This window comes from Lissotriton vulgaris, unplaced genomic scaffold, assembly GCF_964263255.1.
Source record: "Lissotriton vulgaris unplaced genomic scaffold, aLisVul1.2 SCAFFOLD_336, whole genome shotgun sequence".
Taxonomy (NCBI): domain Eukaryota; kingdom Metazoa; phylum Chordata; class Amphibia; order Caudata; family Salamandridae; genus Lissotriton; species Lissotriton vulgaris.
In genome coordinates this window covers 1,228,670-1,239,844 of record NW_028249992.1, presented here as the reverse complement: position 1 = coordinate 1,239,844, position 11,175 = coordinate 1,228,670, and the positions used below count along the sequence as shown (strand labels likewise).

Below are 11,175 nucleotides of genomic sequence, written 5' to 3'. Positions count from 1 at the left end.
GGGCTCCTGAGCGAGTTTTCTTCATGATGGTGGTGATGAGTTCAACAGATGCTGGGGTCCAAGTGGTGATAGTAGGTTTGGTGGTGGTGGTGGTAGTGGGGGTGCAGGCACACCCCTAAACCGCGGTAGCGAGAGCAAGCATCGGCCAAGACATCTTCACCATAGAGGGTTGTGCGTGCGACCAAGTAACGGCTCCTCGGTGGTCCTGCAGCCACCCACCTTCAGCACACAAGCGGCCCCAACGTAGCCTTCCTGCAGTCCCGTACCAACCCCACAACAGGCCTCTCCAGGCGGGAGAGTGACAAGAGACTTTGCCCCACTGATGGGTCATTGGTTGCAGCCAAAAGGGTCCACAGAGACAAGTGATCAGGCAACACCTCCACGAACCGTCACCATGAACTCCATCCATACTTAGACGCATCCCCTTGAAAGAAGTGTTTGAATTCACCACAGAGCATCACCGACCTCAAGAAAAAGGGAAGTCATGCAAGACATGTCATCACAAGTGAACTGACGCTACAAGCGGACATCTCCAAGCCAGCGGTCGTGTCCTGAACCCTTCAGGTTAAACTACGAGTGCCGACTGAGAAGGTCCTGCTGCAGGCAGAGTCATCAGCCCACGTCTGGCGTCTTCCTGCCACCTGTCTCAGAGGACTGATGGACCCTGTGGTGTTTTAGTTAACTGTTTTGCCCTCACAGGTTGGACTAACACTTGTTTGTTCTTTAATGAAGTTGGGAAGGAATGTAGTGTCCTGCGGGACACGTTCTAGTGTCACGCAGGAAGCTGTAATCTCAGCCACTCCCTCGAGGGCTGGGCACACTGCACCCCCACAGCCATCCATCACGGGTGCCACGAGTGACGTGGCCCCATCAATAAAAGGGCCTGAGTGCACATGCTCGTGGCCAGTTGAGTGAGTATAAACAAGGTGTCTGTGTCGTTCCTCAAGCAGCATGTGAGCCTAGAAGCCCACAACACCACAGAGGGCTCCACTGCAAAATCCTAGAGTTTCAACATAGCTATAACGGCAGAGGTCACAGTGGTTGGCAGCAATAAGACCTCAGGGAATGTTACTATTGTCACAGAATGGGCCACAGGGCAGACACGCGCTGATCAAAAGAATACCAAGAGCGGAGGTCAATGAGCCAGGGCCAGTCCCCACAACATCTTCATCCACAAAATCAAGCCCAGGGAAACCTGAATGCCCCCTACACTCAGCCCTAGGGAGGTAAGTCAACCACCGCACCGCCACCACCACAACAGGGATCAGGTAGTTGGTCAAACATGTGGCAACAGCAACAAAAGGCAGGAAACCCAGCTCAACAGGAACTGGGGAAGCAACCACGGCAGGGAGGGGGTAATTGTCTGGGGAGATAGTGCCTTCATAGAGGCGCAGAACTCAAATGAGCAGTAAGTTAAAAACCCCAATGTATACCACCCGTTTCACCCACACCTCAAAGTTCACAATACAAAAAAATCAAAAGAAGGACCAAGGAGACAATATTAGGAATTCAAGCCTTTACTTGTTTTCGGGAATCCAGGTATCTTAGAGGACTGAGGGCGGGGGTCCACCGGGGGGAAGAGATTGCTGGAGTCTGGGCCCCACTCTGCTGATGATCCCCCGGGTGGTGCTGGCTCCCGGACCAGTTCTTAAAAGCAGGAACCCAGGTACCCATAACCAAATCCAAATGGGATGGGTTCTGACACTATGGGCCGCCTGGATTTTTTGCTTTTGGAGCACCTAGTTGTTGAGCTTTTACTGTGGGGGAGCCTCATAAATTTGTACTCACCCACAGTGAACTCATAATGAAAGGGACTGCATTGGGATTTTACTGGTGTCCCCCTGGCTTGACCAGGCCACTGCGCAGCAGCTGGAGTAAGAGACACTGGGCTGGTTACATGCAGACACATGTGTACATGCGTGTGCACACGTGTAGGGGCTGCCAGGGGAGATTCCTAGCGTGCGCATCAAAGGAGAAGCAGGTGTGGCAGGACTTATACAGAATGGGGTGGTAACATGGAATAGGCTATATACTGTGGGAAGAAACATGCCAGGGAAAGTCACTGTGCTTTACAGTCTGTATTCCATTATTCTCTTATGGGGATAGGGAGCACATATGCTAGTTTTACTTTCCTAAGGCCTACAGATTCCAGACACACACTAAAGTCCGCTGTAAAGGATGTAAGAAGGAGTGTTCTGCAGAGTCCAAAGTCATATTTGTACTGTTTTTGGGTCACCCAGAAATGTCACATTTCTCTGAGTCAGAACCAAGGCCTGGCTGAGGGCTGACCTCAGCAGGATGGATTGATAACCTTTCTTTCACAAGCTAAGACCTCCTCTCCAAGAAGAGAAGATGCGTGGGGCTACAGGCTCATTCATCAGCAGCTATCACTGGGTGCAAGGCACCAGGCTGCACCAAGGAGGGAAGGCAGCGAGGGGGGAAGGGGCTTTTTCAGAGACCATGTGGCAAGAGACCCTGGACGACACCATTTTGAACAAACCCAGAGGCTCGGAAGGAAGGAGGGAGCAGGGGTAGTGAAGTGATGTGTCGCTGTTTGATAGGACAAACAGAGACTTCCTGTCAGCCCCCTACTCAACTTTTAAAAAGTGCTTGCACAGGAAGAGAAGCTCTCTCTGGGGTGTGGTCTGCTGAAGCAGAAGGTGCTGGAGCCTGGCACCATGGGAGGTTGGAAGGAGGAACCCCCTGACTGCCCCCAGGATCCTGAACCGCGTCAGAAGAGTCCAGGACCTGTGCGCAGAGCAGAGGCCTCTGCTCAGGTAGAAGAGAGGCCCAAGAGGAGAGCCAGGTGAAAGGCTGGTGCAGGGAGCCAGTGAAGACAGCCCCCTGCTGAAACCCCCCTCTCAGAGACCCAGAGGGCGAAGGAGAGCGGCTGGTGTGCATCACCAGGAGCAAGAGCAGGCACAAATGGCGCAGATCGGTACCCTGGGGGCTGAGATAGGCCCCCCAGAAGGCAGACGACCTTTGACCTCCAAGAAGACCGACGATGAAGCTCGCTGCCGTTCTTGAATGTGCCCCTGGAGTGGGTCTGGTCCCGGGGGCTGCCCCCAAAGAAGGAAAGTCAGGGAGCGCTGTCATGCCCCCTGTGAAACATGCCCCCGCGGCACACCGGGAGACCCACTTATCAACTATGTGGGAGTTCCCATAATGCATTGCAGGCCAGGACCTGCCTGCAAGGGCAACCAGTGGTTTTCTCTGCTTGTGGTGGCCCCAGGAGAATGGGGTCATCAACACACTGGTGCAAAGGTGCAGGGGGAGCTGCTGGAGAAGCGCAGTCTCCCCAGTAAGTATGAGCGCAAAATCCGTTCCGCTCGCGGATTTTGCGAATTTTCGGTAAATTCGCGATCCGCGAACTCCCGCGAATTTACCGCGAATTCGCAAATCCGCGAGCGGCGGATTCCGGGGGCAAAAGTTGAAGCCTGGCTGGCCTGTCAACTTGTAACTATTTTAGGATGGCGCCGGCAAGCTGCCAGCGCCATCCTAAAATAGTTACTAAGTTAGCTTCAACAGGAAGCTCTAATAGATAAAATAAAGCAGGTGCTCGCACCTGCTTTATTTTATCTATTAGAGCTTCCTGTTGAAGCTAATTTAGTAAGTATTTTAGGATGGCGCTGGCAGCTTGCCGGCGCCATCCTAAAATAGTTACAACATGCCCTTCCTGCGAGCCCAAAAACAATCCTGAGCTTCGTCGAGGCAGGTGTGCCTTCTTCACAAATCTACTGTGGAAAATCAGCTATGATGCTGGATAGAGGCTTTTGCATCCTTGACTTTCACGAGCGCAATACCCGTGCTGTTTCTGTGACCAGGAGCTTATTTCTCTTCATCTGCTTTACTGATCTTTCTCTGACCTTTTATACACACAAGAAGCATGTGTGAACTCGCATGGTAGCCCTGCCGGTTTGGCCCCGCCCACACACTCGCGGTTTGCACCGTCTTCCCGCCATTCACCCACTATGATGGACAGCTCACTCAAGGGACCCCTGCGCCCGTCGGGGCGATTGCATAGTAACACACACATGGTCGCTCGAACTAGTTGATGCTCAAATTCAGTGACTCATTCATTAGCCCAAAAACAAGCGTGAGCGTCGTCGAGGCTGGACAGGTGTGCCTTCTTCCCAACTCTACCGTGGAAAATCAGCTGTGATGCTGGATAGAGGCCTTTGCATCCTTGACTTTCATGAGCACAATACCCGTGCTGTTCCTGTGACCAGGGGTTTCTTTCTCTTCATCTGCTGAACTGATCTTTCTCAGACCTTTTCAAACACACAAGAGGCATGTGCACTCGCATGGAAGCCCCGCCCCAAATCCGCGGATCCGCAAATCTGCGGATTTTGCGGATCGTGGATCCGCAAATCCGCAAAATCCGCGGATCGTGGATCCGCAAAATCCGCCCATGCTTACTCCCCAGCACAATGAAGAGAAGTCCCTCCCTAAGTCACATGGGGACTTGAAAAGAATAACCCCTCAAGCGGTCAGCCAGCCTTTTAACTCCTCTTGGTGTGGAACTTTTGTTCTACAGCTGGAAGAGGGTTGAGAAGTGAATCAAGGAGTGAAATGCTGAGTTGGGGATGTCTGGAGAAGGGCATCCTCTGGAGATGAAGAGGCGTAATTGTACCCATAGTGCATTTACTAATGTTATTTCTTTTGGAGGGACTGAAGGTCACATGTGTAATGTAAAGTGCCTGTGTAAGGTGATGTCATAAGCAAAGAGGGATTATGATGTCAGACATTCCTGCTAGGGTGTCTAGCTTTACATGCGTAGTCCTGTGATTTCATCTGTGAGGCCTTTAGGGGCTGTAATTGCAATGCATTCTAATGATCCACAAATGTGATGAGTACTGTCTAGGGGTGGGAAGAAAACTCTGCTCCCCCAGGGTAGCGGAAAAAAACAGCCACCCCTGCTCCTCGGCCCGGGCCCTGCTTCTGAAAGCAGCCAGGCCAGGAAGGGCCTCTCCTGGGCCCGGTGGACCCCGTCCTTCGTCCCCAGTGCCCGGACCCTCAGCTGGCTTGCCAGATGGGGGCTTCCGCACCCCGGGGCCCGCCAGATGGAGCACGAGCCCCGGGCCCGGGCCCAGTTTCCGAACCCTAGCCAGGTTCGGGAGACCCTCCCCGAGCCTCTGTGGATACCCTTCCCCAGCGCCCGGACCCTCTGCTGGCTTGCAGGACGGGGGCTCCCGAACCCCGGGGCCCTCCAGACGGAGCATGTGGTTTGCGCCCAGCTTCCAAACCCTAGCCAGGCTGGGGAGAGCCTCCCTGAGCCCCGGTGGACCCCCGTCACCAGCACCCGGACCCTCGGCTGGCTTCCAGGACGGGGGGCTCCCGCACCCTGGGACGCATCACAAGCCCCGAGCCCGGACCCAGCTTCCGAACCCTAGCCAGGCTGGGAAGAGCCTCCCCGGGTGACCCCCATCACCAGCGCCCGGATTCTCGGCTGGATTCCAGGATGGGGGCTCCCGCAGCCTGGGACCCTGGGACAGAGCAAGGGCCCTGGGCCTGGTCCCAGCTTCCAAACCCTAGCCAGGCTGGGGAGAGCCTCCCTGGGCCCCGATGGGACCCCCGGACCGTTGGCTGGCTTGCAGGATGCGGGGATGCCACACCCCGGGGTCTGCCAGATGGAGCTCAAGCCCCAGGCCGGGCCCAGTTTCAGAACCCTAGCCAGGCTGGGGATAGCCTCCCCAGGCCCTGATGGACGCCCGTAACCAATGCCCGGACCCTCTGATAGCTTGCAGGAAGGTGGCTACCCACACCCCGGGGCCTGCCGGATGGAGCTCAAGCCCAAGGCGCGGACCCAGCTGTAGAACCCTAGCCAGGCTGGGGAGAGCCTCCCCGGGCCCTGATGGACCCCCGTAAACCAGCGCCCAGACCCTCTGATGGCTTGCAGGACGGGGTCTACCCACAACCCGGGGCCTGCCGGATGGAGCTCAAGCCCCAGGCCCGGACCCAGCTTCAGAACCCAAGCCAGGCTGGGGAGAACCTCCCCGTGCCCTGATGGACCCCTGTAACCAGCACCGGACCCTCTGATGGCTTGCAGGACGGGGGCTCCCAGACCCCGGGGCCTGCCGGATGGAGCTCGAGCCCTAGGCCCGGACCCAGCTTCAGAATCCTAGCCAGGCTGGGGAGAGCCTCCCTGGGACCCAATGGACCGCAGTCACCAGTGCCCGGACCCTCTGATAGCGTTCAGGAAGGTGGCTACCCACACCCCGGGGCGTGCCGGATGGAGCTCAAGCCCAAGGCCCGGACCCAGCTGTAGAACCCAAGCCAGGCTGGGGAGAACCTCCCCGTGCCCTGATGGACCCCCATAACCAGCACCCGGACCCTCTGATGGCTTGCAGGAAGGGGGCTCCCAGACCCCGAGGCCTGCCGGATGGAGCTCGAGCCCTAGGCCTGGACCCAGCTTCAGAATACTAGCCAGGCTTGGGAGAGCCTCCATGGGGCCCGATGGACCCCAGTTACCAGTGCCCGGACCCTCTGCTGCCTTGGAGGACGGGGGGGCACCCACACCCCACGGTCTACCGGACGGAGCTCAAGCCCTGGGCCCGGTCCCAGCTTTCGAACCCTAGCCAGGCCGGGGAGAGTCTCCCCAGGCCCGCCACGGTCCCCAGCACCCGGACCCTTGACCTGAACCAAGGAGGCTTAAGCCCAGGCCACGTCTCGACTATTAAGCCCCGACGTAGTGGGGGCTTACAGAACTTAGGGGAAGGACAAAAGTTGGGATTAGCCTGGCCACCAGCCCGCAGGGCCATCTGGTCACCCGGCCCGCAGAGCCATCCGGTCACCCGTCCTGCAGGGTCATCTGGTCGCCTGCCCCGCAGGGCCATCTGGTCGCGCAGGCAGCCAACCAGATGACCCCGGATGACCCAGCGCCGGATGGCCTGGGAGGGTGCCGTACCCAGTCGCTCTTGCACTCCAGCAAGGGTGGCCAAGCGCTCAGAGGCAACCGCTCAGGAGGCTCCTTCCCCGGGGCTGCTGCTGCTCGCCTCTCTGCTCGACTTGCCTGGGAGCAGCGGGAAGGGAGGCCCGGCCGGTTCAGGCCATCTGGTAACCCTGCCAGCCCGCAAGGGATGGTGGTCCCCGCACCCCGGTGGGGCAGGGACGGGAGGGGGAGGCCCCCGTGCCGGAGGGCAAGTGGTGGAGGCAGCCTCACGCAGGCCCTCGCTATCTCCTCCACGTCCCTCCCGCCGGTGGCAGAGGAACCCACCCCTGGCTGCGGTGGAGGAGGGCGTCCCCAGGCACCCATTTCGAGCAGTGTTATTTCTTTACATAAATTTCTAATTTCTTAATCCTCCGGTATTCGATCAATTGGCATGAATTTAGGGTTTTTATTGTTTTCTTTCTCAATTTTGCGTTTGTAGTATTGAAAAATGTCATCAGCACTGAGTTGGCAAGTGGCATCTTCTGCCCCATCAGTGACAATCCTAGCAATTTTATTTTTGTCTTTTTTAAACATTGCCTGGTATTCTTTATAGCTGCCTTTTGCTTTTGCATAATTTTCCTTGTGCGTCCGATTAAGCCTTCCGTATTTCTTGTCATTTTTTGTTATCTTGTTCCCTACTGAGGCATTCTGGTGCTTATCTTGAGCAGAGTTCATAGGCTCAATATTGAGTTCACTTGCTGGTTCATTTGTTGGTACACTTGCTGGTGCAGGACTTATATCAGTGGTGTTTTCTGAGATATAAGTCACTATCTCATCCATCAGATCCATAGCAGCATCGTGTTGCTCTACATTTTGGGTGTACTTCTCGATTTCTGTGATTCTATCTTCCAGTTCATCAAAGTTTTTGATTATTTACGCACATTTGCGATTGATAAAGGCTCTGCCCTTTCCTGTTGTTACTTCCACCGTAACCTCTGGTTCATCGCAAGAGTCATTTTCAGAAACATTTGATGCTTGCAGTACATATTTTGCCGATTTTTTGCTCTTAGCTCTTCTATCTCTTCTTTTTTCTGCAATTTGTTTTCTGTTTTTATTGTCAAAATGTGGAACTATCAGCGCATTAATATTCCTCTTGTTTTCATATACTTTTTACTATTCTGCTAATAGCAATATTTCTTCCTGTGACCATAATTTTGACGGTTTGCTGTTTTCTAGAGCTGCTAGTCTAGCCTCATTTTGCGCTCTTGGACGAGCATGCCGAGCATGGTGAGAAACACCAATCTTTGTTCCAAATCTGAGGTAACAGAAGCTGCACAGGAATGGCAGCTCTCCGTTGTGAGGTCTTCCTTTACATTTGGCATAATGGCATGCAATATTGTGGTATTCGGCTTCTTTGTCATATTTTGAGCTGTACGTTTTAAGACAGAAGCCTTTGTGCTTGTTGGAGACAGGTTTTCTCAGTTCTTCAAAAGTTCCCAATATGTCTCCACACAAGTCACATTTATACTTTTTGTTTGGGTATTTCCAATAAGTTACTTTTTTGGTGTAGTCACTTTTCTTTGTTATTACATCTTTGCTGACCTCGTACACATCGGGAAGATTTTTAAGGTTTGTTGTACCAATGTCATTCTTGGCTGAGGAGGCCACAAACGATGGATTCGCTGATGTCTACTGTTGTGTCTTTCTCTGCTACGGAGGGTGAACTAAGGCCTATATTGTGATCTAAATCATTGTTGCTTGTTGCATTGTTTGAAGCAGGTGCTGGTTTGTCAAATTCGGTGAGGAGGTTAATGATTTCTGATGATAGTTACTGCCGCCGTTTACCCGCACGTCATTGAATTTCTTCACTTTGACATTCAGAGCACTGGGCAGAAATCACATCGCGTTAACACCCGCCTTGGGCCTTCGCAATGCTTTGTTTTAATTAAACAGTCGGATTCCCATGGTCCGCACCAGTTCTAAGTCAGCTGCTAGGCACCGGCCGAGGCAGAACGCCGGCCCTGCGACCTCGGGGAGGGGGCACTGGGAGAGGCGACCACCGCAGCTGGGGTGATCCACAGGAAGGGCCCGGCTCAGGTTCAGAGTTGCCGCCGCCCCAGAGGGAGGCGCCTCCTCCAGCCGAGGTGCGCGCTCAGCCCCTCTTAGGGCCCCAGCCCTTAGAGCCAATGCTTATCCCGAAGTTACGGATCTGACTTGCCGACTTCCCTTACCTTCTTTGTTCCAACATGCCAGAGGTTGTTCACCTTGGAGACTTGCTGCGGATATGGGTATGGCCCGGCGCAAGATTTACACCATCTCCCCTGGATTTTCAAGGACCAGCGAGAGCTCACCGGACGTCGCGGGAACTGCAACGCTTTCCAAGGCTCGAGCCCCTCTCTCGGGGCGAACCCATTCCAGGGCAGCCTGCCCTTCACAAAGAAAAGATAACGCTTCCCCGGAGCTCCGGCCGGCTTCGCCGGGATCATTTGCGTTACTGCACTGGACACCGCGAGGGCGCCCGTCTCCACCACTCTGGGTTCAGGGATCTGAACCCGACTCCCGTTCGATCAGCCGAGGGCAACAGAGGCCATCGCCCGTCTCTTCCGAACGGCGCTCGCCCATCTCTTAGGACCGACTGACCCATGTTCAACTGCTGTTCACATGGAACCCTTCTCCACTTTGGCCTTCAAAGTTCTCATTTGAATATTTGCTACTATCACCAAGATCTGCAACTGCGGCGGCTCCACCTGGGCCCTTGTCCCGTGCTTTCATGCGCACTGCAGCGGCCCTCCTACTCGTTGCGGCTTAGCCCCCACGGCTCTCAGCACCGGCGACGGCCGGGTACGGGCCTGACGCTCCAGTGCCATCCATTTTCAGGGCTAGTTGATTCGGCAGGTGAGTTGTTACACACTCCTTAGCGGATTCAAACTTCCATGGCCACCATCCTGTTGTCTATACTAACAAACACCTTTTCTGGGGTCTGATAAGCGTCGGCATCAGGGGCCTTAACCCGGCTCTCGGTTCATCCCACAGCACCAGTTCTGCGTACCAAAAGTGGCCCACTCGCATTCCATGCCCGGCTCCACATCCAGCGAGCCTGGCTTCTTACCCATTTAAAGTTTGAGAATAGGTTGAGATCGTTTCGGCCCCAAGACCTCTAATCATTCGCTTTACCAGATAAAACTGGGGGCTCAGAGCGCCAGCTATCCTGAGGGAAATTTCAGAGGGAACCAGCTTCTAGATGGCTCGATAAGTCTTTCACCCCAAGTCGGACGACCGATTTGCATGTCAGGACCGCTACGGACCTCCATCAAAGTTTCCTCTGGCTTCGCCCTGCCCAGGCAGTGTTCACCATCTTTCGGGACGTATCACGCACGCTCATGCTCCAACTCCCCGACGAAGTGGGCGAGACAGGCCGGTGGTGTGCCCGGCGCTGGAAGCGCGGCAGGATCCCACCTCATCCCACTTGCGCCGGCACTCACCTTCATTGCACCACAGGGTTTTGCTCGGCCCTCGGACTCGCGCACGTGTTAGACTCCTTGGTCTGTGTTTTAAGACGGGTCGGGTGGATAACCGACATCTCCACAGAGACACTTGGCGCCCTGTGTGGGCCTCCCCACCCGGTGGTGCGACGAGGTCAGTCCGCCCCAGTCGACAGTCGCGCCGGGAGCAGGGGGCCCCATCCCAAGGGGCGGCCAAGAATGGGAGCCCGGGGGAAGGGGCTGAGAGGCAGATGGGCACCCGGGCCCCTGGGGGCCCTGGCAGTAGACCCGGTTCTTCCTTTCCCTGTTTCAGAATCGCTGGACCTCACGGAGGTCTAACTGAGCAAACTCAGAGAAAAGGACCATCGGCAAGGGGCTGAGAGGCAGGTGCGTACCCTGACCCCTAGGGGCCCCAGCGGGCAGGCCCCGGTTCTGCCTTCCCCGGTTTCAGAAACGCCAGACCTGACTGACCCTCTCCCTAGTAATCCAGAGGAAAATTACCCCCCATTCTTGTAATCCGTGCTCATGAGGTGACAGAGGGGACCCAAGGCCGAAAGTACCTGACCTCCTGGACCCCTCGCTAGGATCAGGGAGGTAAATGAGCCCTCATCGAGACTTCCAGGGAAACCCGGCCATCTGGTCACCCCATAGGAAAGCATTGGGTGCGACCAGATGGCCGAGGGGAAAGGTGCAACCAGATGGCTGGGCACGAAAGGAAAGCCATATGGTCACTCTGTGCCCCAAAGAAAGAGTGAGCGGGCGGCGGGGCATGGGGGACCAGAGGCCGAGGGCCCCAGCTGGGCCCCAGCCATGGAGGCTATG

General features: G+C 55.6%; 1 pseudogene; it reads right to left on the bottom strand.

Annotated features, from left to right (window-relative positions):
* Positions 1–9,118: 9,118 nt before the first annotated feature.
* LOC147663435 (28S ribosomal RNA) lies at positions 9,119–10,415 on the bottom strand (annotated as a pseudogene).
* Between the last annotated feature and the right edge of the window lie 760 nt (positions 10,416–11,175).